The sequence below is a fragment of the Rhinatrema bivittatum genome, chromosome 6, assembly GCF_901001135.1.
Source record: "Rhinatrema bivittatum chromosome 6, aRhiBiv1.1, whole genome shotgun sequence".
Classification (NCBI taxonomy): Eukaryota; Metazoa; Chordata; class Amphibia; order Gymnophiona; family Rhinatrematidae; genus Rhinatrema; species Rhinatrema bivittatum.
Genome location: NC_042620.1, coordinates 92,131,546 through 92,156,682, shown reverse-complemented (window position 1 = coordinate 92,156,682; position 25,137 = coordinate 92,131,546).

Genomic DNA, 25,137 nt, shown 5'->3' with positions numbered 1-25,137 from the left:
ACAGCATATCACATTGAAATTTAGAAATTCCCCATCTCCAAACCCACCTCCACCCCTTCCCCCATCTTCTACCTCAACCACTGCATCCTTCCACCAAACTGAAGATCATTTTCACACCATTCACCATTCACATTCATCACACTCATCCACAAATTATAATGCATTCAGGTGCCATCCCCATACCACCCAATAACCATTTATATTCCATTACCCAAGCTCATCACTCATTCCAGAACATGCCACAAACAACACAATCAAACCACAATACCACCCACAACCTCCAACCAGTAATAATCATCAGATAATATCAGCAAAGCATTGATATTAGAGATCATCCTAAAATAAAAATGATACAGCTTTTCCCACAACAAAACAATAAGGCAGATAAATATCAAATAGAACAAGAACAAAAACAAAAGTGTTTACCATGAATAACACATCAGTTTCTAAGTCACTGAAACTTCATTAACTTCACTGCATAGAGCAAAAATAAATCAGAAAAACCATGAATCCAGGCTTCACAAAACACCAAAATCACTGTAGTATAACTAGTAAATAGGTATGGATGGGTAACAAATACACTCATAAGAATCAAAGCTGCATTGAAAAACAAGTCAATCAGCGTGCTAGGGGTGTGCATTCGTTTTGAACTTAAATGTAAAACGCAACTTTTTTTTTTTTAACTTAAAAAAGTGATGAGGCGTAAACGATCGGATTTCCAACTTATTCAACATAGCTATGTTGAATACGTTGGAAATCGCGATTGTTGATCTAAATAAAAATTTAAACCCCTCACCCTCCTTAATCCCCCCCCCCCAAGACTTACCAAAACTCCCCAAGCTGGCCAAAAGTTCCGTGAGGGTCCGGGAGCGGACGCGCAGGGAATCACGTGACATCCGCGTCACTCCGACGTGACGCCGACGTCACGTGGTCCATCGCGGTTCCGCTCCCGGACCCCTCGTTGGACCCAAAATGCACTTTTGGCCAGCTTGGGGGGGCCTCCTGACCCCCCCAAGCTGGCCAAAAGTGCCTTTTGGGCCCGAGGGGTCCGGGAGCGGACCCGAGGGGAATCACGTGACGCCGCGTCACTCCGACGTGGTGCCGACGTCACGTGATTCCCCTCGGGTTCGCTCCCGGACCCCTCGTTGGGGCCAAAAGGCACTTTTGGTCAGCTTGGGGGGGCCTCCTGACCCCCCCAGGGTCAGGAGGCCCCCCCAACGAGGGCCCAACGAGGGTCCGGGAGCGGACCCGAGGGGAATCACGTGACGCCGCGTCACTCCAACGTGACGCCGACCTCACGTGCTCCTTGCAAAGGAGTTCAGAAATGGCGTCCTGACCCCGCTGGACCACCAGGGAGTTTTGGTAAGTCTTGGGGGGGGGGGGATTAAGGCGGGTGAGGGGTTTAAATTTTTATTTGCACATATGGACATTGACTCAACTTATGGAATTCTCCATATGTCCATATTGACCGCAAATGACCCCCCCTTTCGACTTATGGACTTATGAACTTAAACTTTTGGTCTGCACATCCCTACAGCGTGCCACATTAAAATTTGCAAACAATTGTAAAAGTCAAATAGTGTGAAAAACAAAAATCCTGGCAGCCAACAGTATATCAATTGTGAATTAAAAGTCTATTAACAAACAAACTGCCAATTCACCAAAGCCACCAAAATCTGGGCAGAATTATAAAATTAATGCAAAGGAAGGTAGAATTCTCTATTGTAACTCAATTAGTACTCCAGTTGGGTCTTGCTTGTGCGGGAAACCTTTCGCCTTTACTACCGAGTTAAATTTCTTCTATTGAACCTGCCAATTAAATCACAGCAGGGCTTGGAACACGAGCATGAACTTAAGTTCTTGCACACAAGGTAAGAGTAGACCAGTGCCATTTCCTATGGTTGTGCCACCTCTTTAGCAGAGTAGTCATTGAAAATGGACACCTTACTATCTTCATGCTTCAGAGTCAAGAGTTTCTTACATGCCCTCATTATTAAGACTTTGTTTTAAAATCCAAAAATTGGGCCATAATAGGACTAGGTCTTTCTTCCACCCCACTCCTGGCTCCTATACAATGTACTCTTTCAAAAAGAACCAGATGTCCCATATCACTGAGATTCAGTTCTTTGAGAAGCTGGGTATGGAAAAAAGTCCATGAGTTTAGACCCCAGAACATTTTCTGAAATACCCAGAACTTTAATGTTGTCTTGATGACCTTGATTCTTGAGGTCATCCAGTTTCTCTTGTGCCACTTGCACTTCTTTTTCTAGGTCCTGCACATGAATCTCTAGGGCCTTTAAAATCAGTTTTGCAGGCTCCCACTTCTATATCAGAAAATTGATGTGTGAATTATGTAAGCTTACTGTGATTAATCATATCATTAATCACGAAGCTAGGAGGGGGGAGGAGCCAAGATGGCCGCTGCTGCAGGACGCTGAGTCGGCTGCTCTACATTTTCCTAAACTTTCCAGTTTAAAAATCAATATTACCTGCTTATTTTACATTATGCCTCATAAGAGGAAGGGTAAGGTTAGAGTCTATCCTCCGGACATACCTAGCCCGATAGGGCAGCGTGTTATCACCGACTTCGCGATCTCAGGCGCTCACTATGGGGGTTCATGCGCTGCTGCGGAGGTCTCGAGAGGAGCGGGAATCTCGCTTGGCGAAGTCACTCTGAGCCCCCCAGATCCCCGTGTGCCGCAGTGTAGCTCTCCACTCCCAGAGGTTGGAGGAACTGGCTCTGCCGACCCGAGTTTGGTCGGGAAGAACCAGCGTGGAGGAACCACCAACACCGAGGGAGCAGGGACAGGAGTGTTCAGCCTGCCTAGCCTAGAGTTTGGGCGAGAGACTCTGGAGAAGGGAAACCTTGAAACGGATGTCGTAGTGCCAGGAACATCGGGCGTGAGGCCCCGACGGGAGGAGGTAGGAACTGTCTCTCTTTTACCCTGGGAATTTAAAAAAACTGGCGGACATTACATTAGAGTCCCTATGGGATCTAATGATGGCGAACGCCCAGAACCTAAGGGAGCAGTCCCAGCAGATCGGGAGCATGGATAAAAGAATGGAGAAAGTGGAGAAAGAACTAAAGGATAAACTTCAGGAACAAACTGTGGTTAATCAAGATATTTCTGTAAAAATGAAACAGCTTCAAGATTTCAATTCCGCTCTTATGAAAGATCGTGTAACTGCACAGAGGAGGATTGAATCAATCGAAAATTATTTACGACGTATGAATATAAGAGTGGTAAACTTTCCAAAAGTTTTGGGAGAACTCCCTATGGTGACTTTTAAAAGATACTTAGTAGAGATACTAAAGATCCCTGTTGAATCTCAACCTGCTTTAAAAAAAGTATTATTCCTGCCTCTAAGAAGAGTGGCTTCTCAATTACCAAATGAGGGAAATAGGGTGGATTTAGATAATCTAACTCAGTATCTAGAGAATTCAAATATGGAAGTGGTAGAAAGGGCTGTTCTCTTTGTTTCATTCTTCACGGAATTAGAAAGAACACAGATAATGAAAGCATATTTTTCAAATATCACTACTCCCTTTATGGGAGCCACAGTTAGGGTCTATCCGGACCTGTCTAGGGCCACCCAACAGCGGAGGAAAATATTTATAAATATGCCCCCTGAGGTTTTGACCAAGGGGGCAAGTTTCCTATTGAGGCTACCATGCAAATGTATTATAAAGTATGCAGGGAATACTTATATTTTCTTCATGCCCGAACAGCTGAGGCAGTTCTTGGAGGGTGGGACATAACCCTAAAAATAGGGGACATAATGTAATATGAGGCCTTGCAGCAGCAAAATGATATAATTTTCCTATGTACTCCTTTTTAATTTCTTTCCTCTCCCCCCCTCAGTTCCAATGAAAAAACTATTGAATACTGTTGGTATAAATGCATCTAGTGTATTGGCTAAGTACACATGGTTGTAAACTATTTCCTAATGTATTATTGTTTCTGTATCCCTTACAAGTATTGTTTCTTGTTATAACTGTTTGAAAATGAATAAAATATAAATTAAAATTAAAAAAAAAAAAATCACGACATCCAACAATCACTTAGCTAGACATTTCAAATCCATGCCTTAACTGATCTAAGCAAGTTAATAGGAGTGTCTCCATACTATGACCTAGGCAGAATCCAAATTGGTAAAAGTCCAGTAAATAATTATATGTTGGTTATTGGGAAGACAAAAAAAACAGACCGGGGGCGCAACAAAGTAATTGTTCACTCAGGGCAGCAGAAATGCTAGCACTGGCCCTGCTCACTAACAGGTACCATCTTACATCCTAAGGAATCAGTCTGAAGCCTTAGGGTCAACGACCAAAACTTCACAATGGAACCCCACATCTTATAAGTAGTAAGATTCGTCCTTGTGTATCTGTGTCAGATCTGCCAACTATGTAATTTGTTTGATAAACACAATCTTGCTACTACAATCCAGGTAATAATTACCAGCTGAATTAATTACTGCAATTCCCTATACAAATACCACTCATAATACAGCTTGAAGCATCTCCAGTTCCTACAAAATACTGCCATGAGAATTGTGGTAGATGCAAAGAAACTGGTCATATCAAGCCTATTCTGTATCAATTTCACTGGCTCCCAGTAGACAGCAGGATAAAATTTAAAACTCTCTGCTTTGTCTTCAAATGCTTGAATAAACAGGTCCCTGAATACCTCTCTCAACTTCTCTCTCCTTACATGCCCTCAGGGAACTCCAGTGTGCCAAAATGGCTCTTTTCCTCTTCCCACATGATCTCTGTGCTTTCAGCTGTTATGCATTAACAATTGGAAGAAAGTACCATTAACCTTGCACCTGGAGCCATGCTAGCTTAAGTTCAGGAAAAAAGCAAAAGCCTTCCCTAAGACCCATATCTTTGGCCCAACTTCCTGAGCTCCCAACGAGGGACTGTGTTATACACAACTGGGACTTGAAACTATTCACAAATAGGTTTTCTTATACTGGATCCAATATTACGTTAATTGCAAATTCTGATTTAGATTCAAATGCCTCTGTTCATTTAAATCTATTGTAATCCGCCTTGAGACCAACGTTGGGAAAAGGTGAAATATCAAATGTTCATAAATAAATAAATAGATAAATACATAAATCTGTGTGAGGCTTGGATTAGTGCACACAGGGTTCAGGGTTACAGATAGGAGAGCCTTCGACAAAACCTATTTGTGAATAGTTTCAAGTCCCAGTTGTGTATAACACAGCCCCTGCGTCACAGGGGCTGCCAATGCCATTGGTCAGCCCCTGTCACATGGTCACCGGCGCCATCTTGTGCTCCTACCACGTGACAGGTAGGTCATGTGGCAGGAGGTCGCTCCGGGACCCCCGTTGGACCCAACCGGAACTTTTGGCCAGCTTGGGGGGGCCTCCTGACCCCCCCAAGCTGGCCAAAGCTGCCCCAAGCTGGGCAGATACCAATAGGACTTCAGGGTCCTATTGGTATCTGCCCAGGAAATCCAAGGTAGCCAGTATCTAATCACAAGGCTGGTATTCCAAAGTGTACTTCTTCAATAGAAATACTTTCATAAAATGCACATTTAGCTCAGTGTCTTAAAAAATAATGCTACTAGTCTGGAGATGATTGGGAGATGCATCTTCTCCACCTAAAGAGGTTTCCTTCTTCTCCTCTTCTATGGGACAAGATAACCTCTTCTCCTGGATAGGGGAGGTCCTGCTCTGTGCTTATCACAGCAACATCTCTCTATTTCCAGGGGTTTCTGGACCCACCATGGCTTTGCTTTTTATTGACTTACAATCCATCAGAACAGTATGCAAACCAGTGTTGGACATAAATAGTCCTATTTATATCCAACACTGGTTTGCATACTGTTCTGATGGATTGTAAGTCAATAAAAAGCAAAGCTATGGTGGGTCCCTCCATCCGCCTACCTGCCTCAGTGCTCTTGATGCCCAATTTCCCCACATTCAGCCTTATTCTCAGTGCCGCCACCACTACGGCTTCCCCTGATGTATGACTCAATTGCTCCAACACTGCACAACTTAATCTCGATTGACTTAGCTGCCTGGGAGAGAAGGCAAGGAAAAGACGAGAACAGAAGGAAGCAGGGAGTGGAAAAGAAACTATGCAGAGATCGAAAGGGAGGCAGTGGGGTGGGAAAGGAAATGATGCATTCAGGAAAGGGAAGGAAAAGGACCGGCTGGGAAAGTGAAATGAGGAGGGAAGCTGGAAAGGAAGAGAATACAAGTGGCACGGATCAGAGAGGATTTGGGAAAATGGACCGGAGACTCCTCAGTCCCTCTTTCCCAAGTTTGGGGAGGGAATGAGATTGAAGGAGAGAGCAGCTAAACAATGAGGGGGATGAATGGAATAAAAAACACTGGGATGAGGTAGGAAAAGGAAAAAGAAGGAGAGACAGGAGGTGCTGGGGAGAGGGACAGCAGGAGAAAAGAGGAAAAATCATATTGGCTGGGGGGAGAGAGATGGAAGAGAGAAGAGACAGGATCGGCTGGGGCAAGAGTCTGTAACCTGCAGCTCCTGAGTCACATGCATCTTTTTGAGTTTTACATGTGGGGGGTTTTTGTTAATATTACTCACAATAATGAACTATTAATAGATATTGTAAAAATCACTCAAATTATAACTGAGAGTTCATAAATAAACATCTACATGTGAGGTACTTACTCATAAAAATTGATTCTAACACCTATTCAGTTTTAGTGATGGTGCCACATATCATTATCATTACGCTCCACATGTATGTAAAGTCCCAAGTCTTTTTTTGATGTACTACTCGAGAGTTAAGGAAATCATTTAATAAAGTCAAGCTTGGACAAGAGTAGACCTTTCCAAGAGCTTTCCTATCGTAATCAGCCTCCTAATATATAGAAGGATTTTATTATTTTTGCTATAAGCTGTTCACCACACAGAGTGTTTTGCAGTCTACAAATGTGAATTATTAATACTAAGAAATAATAATAATAATAATCATAATGCTCAGTACTGGTAGCCAAAGAAGATGTGTTGATCAGAAAGTGCCAGTAATCCCGAAGGACTGACGAAGAACCTTCTGTTTGGCATATTTAAGTACAAATATTCCCCAATGCAGCAGGCAACAGAACTAACAGCTACAATTTCCATATTTCTATGTTTTCAAGTCAAGGAGAAAGTGAGAAAGCAATTTCAGAAAGACGGAGTATTTTTTTCATTGGCTACATACTGTATGTAACACACACCATAGCTCCCTTATCCAGCTTTGGCATTTATCTAAAACCCTAGTCTAATTGGACCCTTATACCTCCTTCAAACTTTCAAATGATCCCCTAATACCCACTCTCATTTCCAGTAGGAAATATTGATTTCACAAAGCGTAAACACAGATCTTGACACAAAATTCAAGTCACTTACTGATGATGGCCTCTGATCTAGAAAAACAGACTGAGAAAGCAAGTATATGGCAGATACTCCTTGAAATATATCACAGTAGAAGAGCTGCACTGTGAAGCTTTCGGAAACCTGCTATGGGTTTAATAATATTAATAGTCTCTCACTTTCAGGAGCATTGGATTATTTTTAGGTTGTGATAAAGCAAAACTGGATTCTTTGAAGGCTAGTTCTCCGAGTTTTACTGGACCAGTATCAGTGTAGAACCCCTGGGCTCCCCACTGTCCATAGTACAGTAACTAAAATGGTACATTCCATGCCTAAGGCCACGTCCTTGGGCGTCCACTGAATGGAGTAATCTAAAAGTGGAAAAGACAGGAGGCCCCCCCAAGCTGGCCAAAAGTGCCTTTTGGGCCCAACGAGGGGTCCGGGAGCAACCCGAGGGGAATCACGTGACGCCGCGTCACTCCGACGTGACGCCGACGTCACGTGCTCCTTGCAAAGGAGTTCAGGAATGGCGTCCTGACCCCGCTGGACCACCAGGGAGTTTTGGTAAGTCTTGGGGGGGGGGGGGGGGGCGGGATTAAGGCGGGTGAGGGGTTTAAATTTTTATTTGCACATATGGACACAGACTCAACTTATGGAATTCTCCATATGTCCATATTGACCGCAAATGGGACCCCCTTTCGACTTATGGACTTATGAACTTAAACTTTTGGTCTGCACATCCCTAGTAGCCAGTGTCTAATCACAAGGCTGGTATTCCAAAGTGTACTTCTTCAATACTTTCATAAACTGACGTCGGCGTCACGTCGGAGTGACGCCGACGTCACGTGATTCCCCACGCGTCCGCTCCCGGACCCTCACGGAACTTTTGGCCAGCTTGGGGAGTTTTGGTAAGTCTTGGGGGGGGGATTAAGGAGGGTGAGGGGTTTAAATTTTTATTTAGATCAACAATCGCGATTTCCAACGTATTCAACGTATTCAACATAGCTATGTTGAATAAGTTGGAAATCCGATCGTTTACGCCTCATCATTTTTTTAAGTTAAAAAAAAAAATAAGTTGTGTTTTCCATTTAAGTTCAAAACGAATGCACACCCCTACTGGCTACCTTGGATTTCCTGGGCAGATACCAATAGGACCCTGAAGTTTATCTTTCCCCAATGGAAAAGAAGCCCCCCCCCCAAAAAAAAAAAAAAATAAATTATACACTTCTTATAGAGGACAGAGAAAGAGGGGCAACTGTAATATTGCACATAAGCTTTCAAACCACATAACATAATAATTCTCTGTTAGTTCAAAATATGTAACATATCAAAATCCAGTTTTTTGAGCACCAATATAGCCATTAGAAATCAGTATTATTTTTATTCCAATGTAAACACGTGACAGGAGCAAGGTCATGTCGGTGCCATTTAAATTTAAATTTAAACCAATCACTACAATGTTTTACTTCTTGTTAAACTTTTTATCTCTCCTCTAACTCTAATCCCAGTTAGAATAACCCCTGTTTTATTGTAACTTTTTCTTCTACGCACTTGTTATACTTTTGTAATGTATACTCTTACGTTTTAGCTATGTACGTTATAATGTATTGCTCACCCCCTTGTTTTATGTAAACCGACATGATACGAACTGCCGTGAATGCCGGTATAGAAAAACACAAATAAATTAAAAAAAAATAAAATTTTGGAAAATTTTGCCAACCGGGCCTGGAGTTAAGGGGCACTACGGGCCCTCTATTTGCAGAATTGGAGAATTTAAGGTTTAGGGCAGTGGGTGGGTCCAGAGGAAGCCAGGATGAGGAAGCTACTTGGCCACAAATCATTTATTTTGACTATTGGGGGGGGGGGGGGGGTTTTGAGGGGCCACTACTAGCCTAGTTTTTTATGGAAAGAGAGGACGGGGGTGAGAGCTGAATATTTGCGATGGGGTGGAGGCGGAGGCGGGGTTATCGTGCAGCTGTGTTCTACTGTTTGCAAGGCTGTCTCAATTGGCAGCTGATGGGTGGGTGGGTGGGGGGTCTAAGAAGACCCCCGGTGACTTTTCTACATCTTTAAAGAGGAGCCATTTACATCTTCCACAGGAGCACTGGGACACATGTTAGGGCCTCAGTACTGCCATGGTAGATTATTGGTTTTCAAATAGCTGTAGATAAAGTAAATGGCTGACAAATTTCAAAGTTAGCCATGTTATTTTTATTTACATAGGATTAGGTATGCATGAGCTGCTTTGCATGGATTTGTAAAATTAATGCATGCAAATACCATGCAAAGCAACTCATTTTAAAAGGAGTGGGTTTCTGGCCTAAAAATTGCACAATATTGCGAATATCATGCGATATCACCACAATAGGGCTATATTGCGTGATATATAACATTTATCTTATGATATATGCTGTTTAATGCACATTATAGCCCTATTGCAGCTTGATAAATCTACCCCTTAACTGGATAAGTTATCCAGCTAAATCGGTTGTCTGGTTGGCTCATAGGGCTATCCTAAATGTATCCAGCTAACTAACATAGCTGATACCTGTAGCATATCCAGCTAACTAACCGAGCCACACAGCTGCTGAATATGGACCTCATAGATAATATAAATGCATGTAAAATGTTTAATAGATTTTATGTTAAATAAAAACATTTTAAAAGGCCACAATTACAACATGAAGGCAGTTTTTGAACAGTGATTACTGTATAACAACTAGATTATAGTATTTTACTAGAATAATTATAATCCTAACTCTCTGGGCTACACATTTGGAAAGCATAACAGATAAATACTATCAGATCATCAGCAAGTCTATATTTGGTATGAAAGATTAGCTAAGCAACTCTCCCCAGTTTATACTGTGCCCATGAAACAAGGGGACCAACATTAAAAACTAAGGGCCAGACCTTAAAAGATACGCGCGGGCGTAGATTTGTTCGCAACCCGGCGCGAATAAATCTACACCCAATTTTATAACATGCGTGCACTACCACGCACATGTTATAAAATCCAGGGTCGGCGCGTGCAAGGGGGTGCACACTTTTGCACCTTGCGCGCGCCGCGCCCTAAGGGAGCCCCGGTGGCTTTCCCAGTTCCTTCCGCCACCCCCCACCTTCCCCTCCCTTCCCCTACCTAACCCTCCCCCCAGCCCTACCTAAACCCCCATCCTGACCTTTGTTGCAGAAGTTACGCCTGCCTCTGGGCAGGTGTAACTTGCGCGCGCCGGCCGGCTGCCAGCGCGCCATTCCCCGGCACGACCGCAACGAAGGAGGCCTCTGTCCCGCCCCCTCCCGACCCTTTTTCGAAGCCCCGGGACATACTCGTGTCCCGGGGCTTGCGCACGCCGCCGAGCCTATGCAAGATAGGCTCGGCGCGGGCAGGGGCAGCTTGGGGCAGCTTTTCGGGGGTTATGCGCATAACCCTTTGAAAATCTGCGCCTAAATGTTTATTTAAGTTAGACAGATAAGACTTAAATGGGATATTCAGTAGCACAGCTATGCTGCTGAATATCCGTGTGCAAACTGCTACTTAGCCGGACAAGTTAAAGCCGGCTAAATTAAACCTATTCTATGGCAAGTCTTACTTATCTGATTAGCTTAACCGGATAAAGATGAATATTGGGACTTATCCGCTTAAGATAACCGGAAAAGTAACCCCACCTTGATCTGCCCCTTATTCGCACCCAGGACATCTGGCTTTCTACTTAAGGCCAAATTTTAAAATGGCCGCATGCATAAAAGTTGGGACTTATGCTTGTGACCGGGCCCTGCGCACATTTTCAAAAGGGCCCAGCCATGCGCATAATTCCCAATACGTGCACAAGTGCCAGGCCCTAAAAAAGGATGGTCTGGGTGCGTTGGAGGCTGGCCAGGACAGCGGCCATTAGCCACTGTCCTGGGGAAGCATGCACCGGCATCTGGCCGGCACGCAGAAACTGCTTCTGCTCCGCAGGAGCAGTAAGTGGTGAGATACAAACATTTTGGGTAGCTAGGTAGGGGTTAGTGGTTGGGTTGGAGAGGGGAAAGGGAAAGAAGGTTAGGCAGGGAGGTAGGGAAGTTCCTTCCCAGTTCGTTCCTTAATTGGGGCAGACTGTGAGGGAACTGGAGGCGGCCCGATTGCATTGCCACACACAATATTCGAAAATTCAACCCCCCTGTGCGCACCGCCCGCACATGCATGCGCAGATTTTAAAATCCGTGTGCCAGTGCGCGCATGTTATAAAATTGGCGTGTCTATGTGCGCGCGCCCCTTTTAAAATCTACCCCTTAGCAATATAAATACTTATCTGGCTATGTAGCAGCTGCTGAATATAGCTGGCTTATCAGCAGCCACCAGTTTGTTGCTACTTATCCAGCTAAGTAGTGCTAAATGTATTTTTTTATTTTATATTTCACTTTTTGGCACCTCAAAGCAGATTACATTCAGGTATTTCTCTGTCCCCAGAAGGCTCATAATCTAAGTTTGTACCTGAGACAATGGAGGGTAAAGTGGTTTAAAGGCCACTGCTTTAACCACTAGGCTACTCCTCCACTCCTAATGAAGTTTCTTATAATCCACAACCTCATTTTTGTTAAATAAGCGCTAGCTATTCCTGGTTAATAGGATTAAAAAATGGGCATAGATTTCTTTGGCAAAGATTGATAATGTAATGAACTGTAAAGACGTTATGCAAAATTGCTTAAAACATCCTGACAGGAGGACAGAGCCTGTTGTAAAGTATGGGTTTTCCAGCAAAAATCCCTCAAACAAAAGTGTTTTTTTCTCTTCCAAACACTAGGAAGAGAAAAAACACTTTCTGAATCTACCTCACTCCCATTTTTCATGGCAAAAAAACCCCAAAACAATCATGTTATCAAATAGCAGCAAGCAGGGGGCTTTCCAGTCTTTTGAATCGTGTCACATGTATGATTTTTACCTGCCGGTGACAAGTCATATGTGTGCACCCGGTACAAAAAGCACCTGTCTCTCAGAGAATGAATCTGATCTCTGGAGCCTAGAGTGGCAGACCTGGAGAAGCTGAGGCAGGCAGAGAGGAACATTGAAGAGACCTTCAGAGTCAAAGTAGTCAAGTCCCAAATCCAGTCTGGCAGCCCCGGTATTGCCTTGGATCAGGAAGTTCTCCTGGTTAGAGAGCATCACCCTGGTGTAGCAGGAAGTGATTCTGTAGCAAGGACCTGTTCTCCAGGTGATGCGTTATCCACTCGCACTGAGGATAAGTCTCCCAGGGCTACTGCCCAGAAGGGAAGGGTTAGGCCAGCCATCATAGTTGGTGGCTGGCCTAACCCTTCCCTTCTGGGCAGTTGGTTCAATTATTAGAAATGTAAATAGCAGGGTGGCTGGTGGACGTGAGGACTGCCTAGTAACTTGCCTGGCTAGTGCAAAGGTGGCAGACCTCATGCGCCACCTAGATAAGATTATAGACAGTGCTAGGCAGGAGCCGGCTGTCACGATACATGTGGGCACCAACGACATAGAAAAATGTGGGAAGGAAGTTCTGGAAGACAAATTTAGGATTTTAGGTAGAAAGCTAAAACACAGAACCTCCAGGAATACATTTTCTGAAATGCTTCCTGTTTCATATGCAGGTCCCCAGAGGCAGGCAGAGCTCTGGAGTCTCAATGCATGGATGAGACGATGGTGCAGGGAAGAGAGATTCAGTTTTGCAAGGAACTGGACAACCTTTTGGGGAAGGGGGAGACTTTTCTGAAAGGATGGGCTCCACCTTAACCAGAGTAGAACCAGGCTGCTGAGGCTAAATTTTAAAAAGGAGATAGAGCAAGTTTTACCGTATTTTTCGCTCCATAAGACGCACTTTCTTTCCGCCAAAAGTGGGGGGGAAAATGTCTGTGCGTCTTATGGAGCGAATATAAAAAAAAACTAAAAATCTAACAAACCCCCCCCCCCAGACCTGCCAAATTAATTTACTACAAACCGCCCCCCCCTCCTGACCCCCCCAAGACCTGCCAAAAATCCATGGTGGTCCAGCGGGGATCCAGGAGTGGTCCAGGAGCGATCTCCTGGACTTGGGCTGTCGGCTGCCAGTAATCAAAATGGCGCCAACGGCCCTTTGCCCTTACTATGTCACTGGGGCTGACCAATGGCAGCGGTAGCCCCTGTGACATAGTAAGGACAAAGGGCCGTCGGCTGAAAGGAAAATGACAAGTGAGGTAATGAAATTTAAGGATGATCCAAAATTATACAGAGTAGTTAAATCACAAGTAGATTTTGATAAATAGCAGGAGGACCTTGCGAGATTGAAAGATTGGAAATCCAAATGGCAGATGAAATTTAATCTGGACAAGTGCAAGATGATGCATTTAGGGAAAAATAACCCATGCTATAGTTACACGATATGTTCCAAATTAGGAGCTTCCACCCATGAAAAAGATCTAGGCATCATAGTGGATAATTCATTGAAACTGTCGGCTCAGTGTGCTGCAGCAGTCAAAAAAGCAAACAGAATGTTGGGAATTATTAGAAAGGGAATGGTGAATAAAACGGAAAATGTCATAATGCCTCTGTATCGCTCCATGGTGAGACCACACCTTGAATACTGTGTACAATTCTGGTCGCCGCATCTCAAAAAAGATATAGTTGCGATGGAGAAGGTACAGAGAAGGGCGACCAAAATGATAAGGGGAATGGAACAGCTCCCCTATGAAGAAAGGCTAAAGAGGTTAAGGTTATTCAGCTTGGAGATGACTGAGGGGGGGATATGATACAGGTCTAAAATCATGAGGGGCTTAAAATTGGTAAATGTGAATTGGTTATTTACTCTTTCAGATAACAGAAGGGCGAGGGGGAACGCTATGAAGTTAGCAAGTAGCACATTTAAAACTAATAGGAGAAAATTCTTTTTCACTCAATGCACAATTAAGCTCTGGAATTTGTTGCCAGAGGATTTGGTTAGTGCAGTTATTGTAGCTGAGTTTAAAAAAGGTTTGGAGAAGTTTTGGAGAAGTCCATTAACTGCTGTTAATCAAGTTGACTTAGGGAATAGCCAAAGATATTACTGGCATCAGTAGCTTGGGATCTAATAGTGTTTGGGTATTTGCCAGGTACTTGTAGTCTGGACTGGCCACTGTTGGTAACAGGATGCTGGGCTTTTTTGGACCCTTCATCTGACCCAGTATGGCAATTTCTTATGTTCTTACTCCTAGACTCTTAGGATTCATTTTCAAACTGTCTGCGTTGGAAAACAGTTCATCAGGACTTTTTATCTGTGAATTCAGCTCTGCACCAGTTTTGAAACATAAGATGTGTGTTATATTTACCTTTCATGGGATGGCCCCACGAGCAGCTTCATTCACCCTGTTGCAGCCAGGCGAAGACTGCTGCTCCACGTGGCAGGGAAACGCCACCACTACTGTTCCTCTCCTAGGGGTGTACACACAGCACATACCAAGCTATGAAGGCCCTGCAGAGGGACAGTATGCTTTCAGCGCTCTCTAATGACTTCTTGACGGGTATTTAAACCCTGGCCGTGCCACACAGGTTGCCTCAGCAAGGTTGCCTGTCAGTCTTGTTCCAGTTTTCAAGCCTGCAAGTCTTCGACCTTTTCTTCACCCATGTCTTAAGCCTTGCTCCACATCCATCTTCAGCTTCAGCCTCAGCCTTGCTCCACGTCCATATTCAGCTTCAGCCTCATCTGGTTTCCAGTCCTTGCCTGCTTATCAGATCTGACTGTAGCCACAGCATCCTGGTCTCTGTTATAGTGTGGTCTGTGCCAAGACTTGCTTGCTTTTTGTCAATGCAAACCTTAGGGCCCTGCCCACAAGGTTGCATCATTTGTACCACAGCAAGAGGGGCTCATGCTTATCTTGCTTGCAACAGGTTGCTAAGGCCATGAGCTCGGTGAACGCATCCCTGCAAAGGGACTTCACTACCTTGGTCACTCAGATGCAGGACCAAAAAAATGAATTGAATGGTCTCCTGAACAGGTTCATGCAACAGGCCCAGCAGCAACTCAATCAGGTAAATGGCTTACTCCAGTCCTTGTCTCAGCTCCTACATGTGATACAAGCTCAGTGTCCAACCTCAGTCTTAGTTCCAGCTCTGGAGAACCTTGCACCAGCATCCATTCTGACTGTGGAATTCATGATACAGCTTCCACCACCTCCAAGGTATAGTAGGGACCCCAAGGAGTGCTGAGATTTCCTCAATGTCTGCTAGATGCATTTTGAATTACAGCCAACATGTTTATTTTCTGATCATGTCCAGATTACGTTTATTCTGTCCCTATTGGATGGTCCCACTCTCGCCTGGGCTTCTCATTTGTGGGAACAAGATGATTTTCTCCTTAGGAATATGGATAAACTTAACATGACAATTTCACCTGATCTTTGACCAAACCGGGCATGTCTCATCCACTGCCACAGAACTTCTTCTTATTAATCAAGGCACTCACTCAGTCAGAGAGTATGCAGTAGAATTTTGTACCCTAACTTCTGAACTTGGATGAGGCGAAAATAGCCAAACTGCCAATTTTTTGCAAGGATTATCCGGGAGAATAAAAGACAACTTAGCAGCTCTAGATTTTCCCCTGAACCTCGAAGCACTTATTGCCTTGGCTATGTGAATAGATTTGAGATTTCAGGAAGAAGCTCGAGAGAGAAAGAGCTCCCATTGGGCTACCCCCATTGCTCCCAAGCCTTTAAGTCACTCACAGTCCACCCCAGAACCACCACAGGTTATTGCCTTTGAGGACCCCATGAAATTACGTAACACTTGGCTTTCAGTTTGTGAAAAGCAAAGGCGAAGACAGCGTAATCTCTGCCTCACCTGCATAGCTCAGGGACTTTGCCAGTCGCTGCCCCGTGAGACAGGGAAACTCCAAAAAAACAAGTCTAGTTAGGAAGGTAGTTCTTCACCATCCTGCTTCTTCTCTTTAACTGATGGTACCTTTATTCCTCACCTTTTGTGAAATAGTTCAAACAGAAACTTTAATTGATACCAAAGCTGGGGGCAACTTTATTTAAGATTCATTGTTACGCCAATGTGGCTGCTCTACTACCAGCCTGACTACTCCTCGTGTTATTTGTTCTACTTTTGGAGAACCCTTACCTGGTCAAGTGATCATGGCCACTTTGCCCATCACTATGTACATAGGGTCCAACCAAGAAAATCTTTAGTTCTATGTACTTGGGCTCAGACTCCATCATCCATCCATCAACTAGAGCTCCTTATTTATTTATTTATTTTTATTTATTTAACAACTTTTAATATACCGACGTTCGTATGGCACATCACGCCGGTTTACAAGTAACTCAATTAAAGGAGGAATTACAATGAACAGGGGGATAAATCAACCATGGGGGTTCATCCTGCCAGGAACATTGTGCTACCTTATCTCTGGGTGCCCCACTTCGGACCACCTTGCCTGAAGTTACACTACCCCTATTTAGCTAGTACCCATATTTATCCACGTTACTTTGTCGAGTTACTGTTGCTTATGTAATATTTATTGATGTTCCTATGTTCAGAAACTCTGTTTATTGTAACGCCTTAACCGCGACAGTTTTGTTCTTTGGAAACCGACCTGATTTGATACTTGTATTAAGAAGGTCGGTATATAAAAATCCTAAATAAATAAATAAATAAATAAATAAATAAGTGCCGGATCTGGCACTTCTGTATACATCCTGTTCTAGATTATGTCATGAGACACAGCCAGGAGCCTTAGGGGTCGATTTTAAAAGGAAAATGCGTGTATCCATGTGGCACGGTTCCCATCACATGCACATGGACGTGATGATTTTATAACATGCACACACCAGCATGCGCATGTTATAAAATCTGATGGCCGTGCACATATGTGCGCAGGATTTTAAAATCTGCACCCACGTGTGGGCGGCGCACACAGGGGGGATGAATTTTCACGAAACACACATGGCGATGCAATCAGGCCTCCCCCAGTTCCCTCCCAGCCTGCTCCAATTAAGGAGCAGGCTGGAATGAGACTTCCCTACCCCCCTATCTAAACTTCATCCCTCTTCCCCTCTCCTCCCCACCCCCTAAACTTAACCTAACTTTCCCAATTATTTTTCATTACTTTAATGCTCCTCTGGAGCAGAAGTAATCTGCACACGCTGGCTGGATGCCGGCACACACTTCCCCGGGACAGAATAGAATGGCACTGTCCCAGATCACCCCCACCCCACCCCCGGCTCGCTCCTTTGGAGAGACCCAGCACTTGTGCGTGTACTGGGGTTTACACACGTGGAGAGACCCAGCACTTGTGCGTGTACTGGGGTTTACACACGTGGCCGGGCCCATTTTAGAATGTGTGCGGCGCACTCAAGGCCCGGCCACGCACATAAACCCCGGGTTTACATGCATGGGGCTTTGAAAATCCGGGCTTTAGTGTCGTACAATCTTGCTGACCGCCCCCAAACTCCCCAACTCTGTTGTCATGGAGGTAGAAACCACTACCAAGATAGCAAGGGCTGTCCTCATTCAACACAATGATCTCAGAACTTATATGTCTCGTCATTCCCCTGCCGAAGGGACCTTGTCTGTAGAACAGGACCAGTCCATAAATATTTCTTCAGTTCAACCTCGAAATCAAAGAATCCCTGGATATCATGTTAAGAACCCCGAATTCCCTGATGATAAAGATGTACCTTCACATCTCCTCAGAAGTCGAAGAAAAGAGGCTTGGGTAGGGGGCTTGGAGGAGGGGGCACTGTTATGTTTACTGCTCGCAGAATGGCCCCATGTGCAACTTCACTCACCACAATGTTGGCATCCAAAGGCTGCCACTCCACATGGCAGGGAAACGTTGCTGCTCCTAGGTGTGCGAGAATGGCACATGCCAAGCTATGAAGGCCCTGCAGCGGGAAACTGTGCTCTCGGTGCTCTCCGATGATATCACACAGCTGGGTATTTAAACCCCGGCCATGCAACACAGGTTGCCTCGGCAAAGGTTGCCTGTCATTCTTGTTCCAGTTTTCAAGCCTGCAAGTCTCTGGCCTTGTCTTCGTCCAAGTCTTCAGCCATGCTCCATGTCCGTCTTTAGCTTCATCCGTGACTGCTTTCCAGTCCTTACCTGCTCAATAGATCTGACTGTAGCTACAGCCTCTTGGACTCTGTCATAGCCTGGCCTGTGCCAAGATTCGCTCGCCCACTGTCAGCACAAACCTTAGGGCCCTGCCCATGAGATTGCACCATTTTTTTATTTTGTTTTGTTTTGTTTTTCTTTTTTTTTTCACTTTATTTGCTGTTTTGTTTCTTTAAAACAAATAAAAATGAAACAAACAACAACTGGAATTAAGAAAAGGTAAAAAGCGGGAGAGGCATCAAGATGGCGGGCAAGCGGTTGCTGTGGGACTAAGCTCTGGGAGGGTGTGCTTCCTACCATTTGGATGAGAAGCACAAAGGGAGGTGTCAAGGGCTCCCAGCTATGTCATCACCGGTTGTGGGACCCATGGACTCCTTTACCGCCCATGTTCCGCAGTTTGTGCCTTTGGGAGGTAGTCAGCAAGAGGAATTTGGGAGTGTTACTGATATGTCTGAGGCCTCTGAGCTTTGACAGTTATCAGTAGGGTTGCCAAGTGGCTCCAGATTTTCAGGACAGGTTGATCCAGTCCTGGTTTCACTCCCCTGCATGCAAGTACTTATAGTCTTGATTTTCTTAGGGAATGCAATAGGGAAATCAGAATAAGCCCCAGCATGCAATGGTGAAAAACCAGGACTGGATCAACCTACCCTGAAAATCTGGAGCCAGTTGGCAACCCTAGTTGTCAGCAGAGGAGTTTGCTGCTTCTGGAAATGTGGGCCCTGTAACTGAAACTCCTGAGAACTTAAGCGTAAGAAGTGGCAAGTTTTTGGCAGGGTCAGGGTTGCAGGAGGTAAGCTCTGCTAATTTGGAACTTATTGAAGGAAGGAATGAGTTTCTTTCTGTGATTTTGGTTCTCTGCCTCCTGTCCCGACCCCAGTCCAATTTTCTTTGGCTTCTTTTCCCCAACCCTTGTCGGTTGTATAGTTGGGGGCTTTAGAAATGTGAAGAAAAAATTCACTCTCTGGCTGCTTCCAACTCAACTTTGATTAAAGATAACCAGATTTTGCACACTGTACTAGAGATTCTGGAGAATCAACTTAGGAGGAAAAATGTATGATTTATTAATTTTCCTCAGTCTCCTATGGTTTGCTCTACTGATATGTTAAGGAAATATTTTTTGGATGTCTTGAAATATCCCATTGATGCTTTTCTGCCGATAGCTCAGGCATACTACATCTTTCTAAAAGGAAAAGGAAGGCCCAGTCAGAAGAAAGAGATAGTTTAAATGCTGATAATCTTAAACTGACTGCATTATTAGAATCTAGGGATGTGAATCGGGCTTCGGACGATTGAAAATATCGTCGATATTTTCAAAATCGTCAGAAATCGGGGGCTCCCCCAAAACGATAGGAAAACCCCACGATATTGATCGTGGGGGTTCCCTTATTGTTTTGGGGGAGGGCGGGAAAAACAGCACACAAAAATAACCCCTAAACCCACCCCTTAGCTTCCCCACCCTCCCGACGCCCCCAAAAACCTTTTACAAGTACCTGGTGGTCCAGTGGGGGTCCCGGGAGTGATCTCCTGCTCCGGGCCGTCCTCCCGCTCCTAGGCCGTTGGCTGCCACTAATCAAAATGGCGCCGATGGCCCTTTGCCCTTACCATGTGACAGGGTATCCGTGCCATTGGCCGGACCCTGTCACATGGTAGGAGCACTGGATGGCCGGCGCCATCTTGTGCTCCTACCATGTGACAGGGGCTGACCAATGGCACCGGTAGCCCCTGTGACATAGTAAGGGCAAAGGCTATCGGTGCCATTTTGATTACTGGCAGCCGATGGCCCGAGTGCAGGAGATCGCTCCCGGACCCCCGCTGGACCACCAGGGGCTTTTGGCAAGTCTTGGGGGACCCTCCTGACCCCCACAAGACTTGCCAAAAGTCCAGTGGGGGTCCAGGAGCGACCTCCTGCACTCGGACCGTCGGCTGCCAGTATTCAAAATGGTGCCGATAGCCTTTGCCCTTACTATGTCACAGGGTTACCGGTGCCATTGGTCAGCCCCTGTCACATGGTAGGAGCACAAGATGGCGTCGGCCATCCAGTGCTCCTACCATGTGACAGGGTCCGGCCAATGGCACGGATACCCTGTCACATGGTAAGGGCAAAGGGCCATCGGTGCCATTTTGATTAGTGGCAGCCGACGGCCCGGGAGTGGGAGGACGGCCCGGAGCGGGAGATCGCTCCCGGGACCCCCACTGGACCACCAGGTACCTGTAAAAAGTTTTTTGGGGGGGTCGGGAGGGTGGGGGAAGCTAAGGGGTTCGTTTTAAAGGGTCGGGGTGGTTTTTTTGTTTATCGGCTCGGGCGCAGCCGATAAACAAAACCGCGATCGGGCCCAATGCAAAAAAACCCACATGTGAATCGGAACCGGAATCTGAACCGATTCCGGTTCCGATTCACATCTCTATTAGAATCTTCTTTGGAGCCTTCTTTTTCAAGTGTGACATTGTTTGTCTCTTTTGTTGTAGATCTTGACTGAGTATTGCATTTCCAGCTGCTGCACGGCCTCCCCTCCATCAGAGGACCCCAGTGAGCCCAGCTCCAAACTACCAGCACGACCTTGGTCCCTGGCCTCTACCTGTCCTACAGCGACCCTGCCACCAGAGGACCTCCATGAGCTCTCGACCCTGTCTGGCCAAGCTCTTCGCTCATACCCACACCACACCCACATTTCTGCCCTACTTAACCTTGTCTGTCCTTCCCCGCAATGCTTCGGCATCAAGTCTTCTTTGACTCCCTGCTTTAGCCACTTTCACTTTGTGGCCTTTCCAAGGCCTTTCCTTGGGTTCCTGTGTGGTCTCCGGCCTTTCTTATCTCTGTTCTGCCTTGCTTGCTTGCTTCTGTGGCCCTTGGACCTTCTGTTCCCAGTTGTTCCCTGTTTGATCTGTGGCCTGGTGGGCCTTCTGATCCTGTTCCTGTCCTGTGGCCTCCTGGCCATTTCCTTACTTCCTGCCTAGCCCTGAGACTCCTAGGTCTCTCCCTGTTTCTAGGCCTCTCTCTGCCTTGCCCCTCGGGGCTTTCCTTGCCTATACTTCCATTGGGCATTCTGTGTTCCCTGTTCTATGTAGTCCTTGTCCTGGTTTGGCCTCTCTTGTCCTAGTCTGTCTTGTCCTAGTCCCTGTTCCAGTATTCTAGCTCCATGCTTACATGCACCCTGGTCCACCTGTTCCAATTCTCTTACCTGCACTCAGATCCAGTCTGTTCCAGCTGTTCCAGACTTCCACAGCTTCATTCCCACTTGCACTGCATCCTGGAACTCCAATCCAGACTGCACTTGTCCCTTGCTTCAACCTCACCAGAGTACCCACACTCTGTTCCAGTCCTGCACCACTCCAGGAAGCGGTGTCTACAACACCCCCTCTGCAGCCCTCATAACTCCGAGACTAGATTTTGAAGTCCTATTTCCAAAATAGAGATATTGAGTTCCATGGAGCTAAGATGAGAGTTTTCTCTGATTTTTCCAGGAGGACTCAAGATAAGCAGAAAGCCTTTTTGGGATTCAAGCAAGCGATTCTAGGATTGGGAGCCAATTTCGTTTTTAAATTTCCTTTAAAGTGTTTGATAACACTTCAGGGAATTGCAGACATATTTTAGGATTCAGCCCAGTTTCAGACATTTGTGGAGTCAAAGGTGGCCTCTGGGATTAGTGAAGCATTGGTAGAGGATTGAGGTTGACTGTATTATGTTAGGCTCGCCTGCTTGTTTTCTTTTTTGATTTTTCTTTTTTTTTTTTTTGTGGTGTTTTTCTTTCTCCGTCCCCCATGTTGTGAACTTGATTCACATTCTCTATAAGGCAATGATATTATTACAGATTTGAATGTCTCTTTTTCTATGACAGGTTTTTTTGTAAACTTGATAAATAAGTTTTGGAAAAAGGAAAAAAGCAAAACCGAAAGGAAAAACAAAACAAAATCAAAATGCCAGGCCCCACCAAAGAAGGCAAAATACCCTCTCAGGCCTCCCCTTGTAGTGGCCTTTGCCTTATTTGCCTTGCAGTCTGTGTTATACAAACAAACTAGGAGAATAACACTCAGCATATCCCACCCCTCGAAGCCTCTTACCATATTTTTCTTTCTTCATGGTTGCAGGAGCAATCCTCCTACCCTGCCCGTGGCATTCATGAGAAATTAAGCCAACAGATCAAAGTTGATGCCATGGTTAGTTTCTTCCGTACAAAATGGTACCAGTCTGGGTCAGGAGCTGGCCAGTGCCATTTTGTATGGAACGAATTAACAGTGCATCTGCCAGCACCATTTCTAAGCATGCAAGCAGAGAAGCAGGAGCAGGCAGGGGCTGCGTCTGCTCCGTGAAGAAAGGAAAATATGGTAAGAGAATTGGGGGAAGTAAGGGGCTGGCAAGGGTTGCCAAAGAAGGGGCTTCTTTTCCTGCAGTGGCAGCAGATGAAAAAAGATTTAAAATGAAATGAACAAAACCATAATTTTGCTCAGCTTAAAAACACATTTATTTCTTTTAGCACACGGCTCTTCATTGGTAGCTCAAGGTGAGCTACATTCAGATATGTCCCAGTCTCCAGAGTGCTGCTTATCATCAGAGTTTATGCTTGAAATAATAGATTGTGTCCAAGGCCACAAAGTGCAGCAGCAGCATGTGAACGGTGGTTTCCCTAGGTCTTGGCTTGCTGCTCTAACCCCTAGGCTACACCACTTGCTAAGCACCGGCTTCACTTCAAACAAATGCACATCCTTAGTAGGACATATCAGGCAGATCCCAAAGAATAGGTCCAGTTCCTCCTTGTTGCTTACTCCCAGAGATACAACATTAAACTTGAAAAAATCCCCCAAACAAGAGAGGTAGTGTTCATTCATAAATTTTGCTTACAACCAAGATTTTCTTTTTACAAACAAATTTTTCATAAAAAAAAATAGATCACAAAAAATTTAATTAGGAGGGGGGGGTTGTTTCATAAATTTGCTAAGGACCCATCTAGGTAATCCTCTTATAGTTTTAATCATGAGCATACCGCCGATCCTTCACCCCTAATATATTTATTTAATACAAAAATTTTTTTATATATGTTATTAAATGGGGGTTTTTTTGGTTGTTTTGTAATTTTTGTAAAAAGTCAATCTATATCAAAAATGAACACAGTTCGCCACCAAAACTGAATCCACTTCAAATAATTTCATTGATCGACTGCAAGATACTTAGCTTGGTACGGCTTGATTCAGACACTAAGACCTCAGTTCGCAATAGCGTTTTTTACCCCAACAAGGCCAAGTTTCGAAATGATTCTTCATCAGGGGAACCGCTTGACCACCACACTTCTCAGCTCACTCCAGTCATTACTTTGTAATCCTGTCCTCACATTTTTTTATAAAAAATTAAAAACGGCTTGCAGTGCGCTGCCCGTATCCTTCAAAAAAATGGCGAACATCAGTTCCCATTCACGACATCCTCCTTTAAAGGGACCACATCATGTGACACCTGAATGACTTAAATAGAAATCAGTCTCTCCTTTAAACCAGCCACCCAACTTAAAGCAATGAAAGCCAGTCCACTTGTTCATTCAGTCCCAAAGGGACATCTGATTAGTGATTTGGTGATTTGGGATCATTACTGAATTTCAGGGAACAATTTTGGATTTTCAAATTAAAATCAGAAGTCCCTTTGGGATTGAATGAACAAGTGGACTGGCTTTCATTGCTTTAAGTGGGTGGCTGGTTTAAAGGAGAGACTGATTTCTATTTAAGTCATTCAGGTGTCACATGATGTGGTCCCTTTAAAGGAGGATGTCGTGAATGGGAACTGATGTTCGCCATTTTTTTGAAGGATACGGGCAGCGCACTGCAAGCCGTTTTTAATTTTTTATAAAAAAATGTGAGGACAGGATTACAAAGTAATGACTGGAGTGAGCTGAGAAGTGTGGTGGTCAAGCTGTTCCCCTGATAAAGAATCATTTCGAAACTTGGCCTTGTTGGGGTAAAAAAACGCTATTGCGAACTGAGGTCTCAGCGTCTGAATCAAGCCGTACCAAGCTAAGTATCTTGCAGTCGATCAATGAAATTATATGAAGTGGATTCAATTTTGGAGCATTTGGTGGCGAACTGTTTTTATTTTTGATAAAGATTGATTTTTTACAAAAATTACAAAACAACCAAAAAAAAAATTCAATAACATATATAAAAATAATTTTTTGTATTAAATAAATATATTAGGGGTGGAGGGTCGGCGGTCTGTTCATGATTAAAACTATAACGAGGATTACCTGGATGGGTCCTTAGCAAATTTATGAAACAACCATCCCCTCCTAATTAAACTTTTTGTGATCTATTTTTTAATGAAAAATTTGTTTGTAAAAAGGAAATCTTGATTGTAAGCAAAATGTATGAATGAACACTACCTCTCTTGTTTGGGGGGATTTTTTCAAGTTTAATGAGATATACATAAAACAAGAAACAAAAGAACAACAATATCTGATGTGGGTTGGTTTTTGTGACTTGTGGTGAGTTACCCTCATTTGTGGATTTTTTCGATTGATACTCCCAGGGATAAGCAGTAGATTTCCCCAAATCCCCCTGGCTAATCATCGTTCATGTACTTTTCCTCCAGGAGCTTGACCATACTTCTTTTAAACCCTAAGCTAGATGCCTTAACCACATCCTCCAGCAACAAATTCTGCAACTTAATTGTGCGTTGAGTGAAAAAAAAATACTTTATCCAATTTGTTTTAAATCTGTTACTTGCTGGTTTCATTG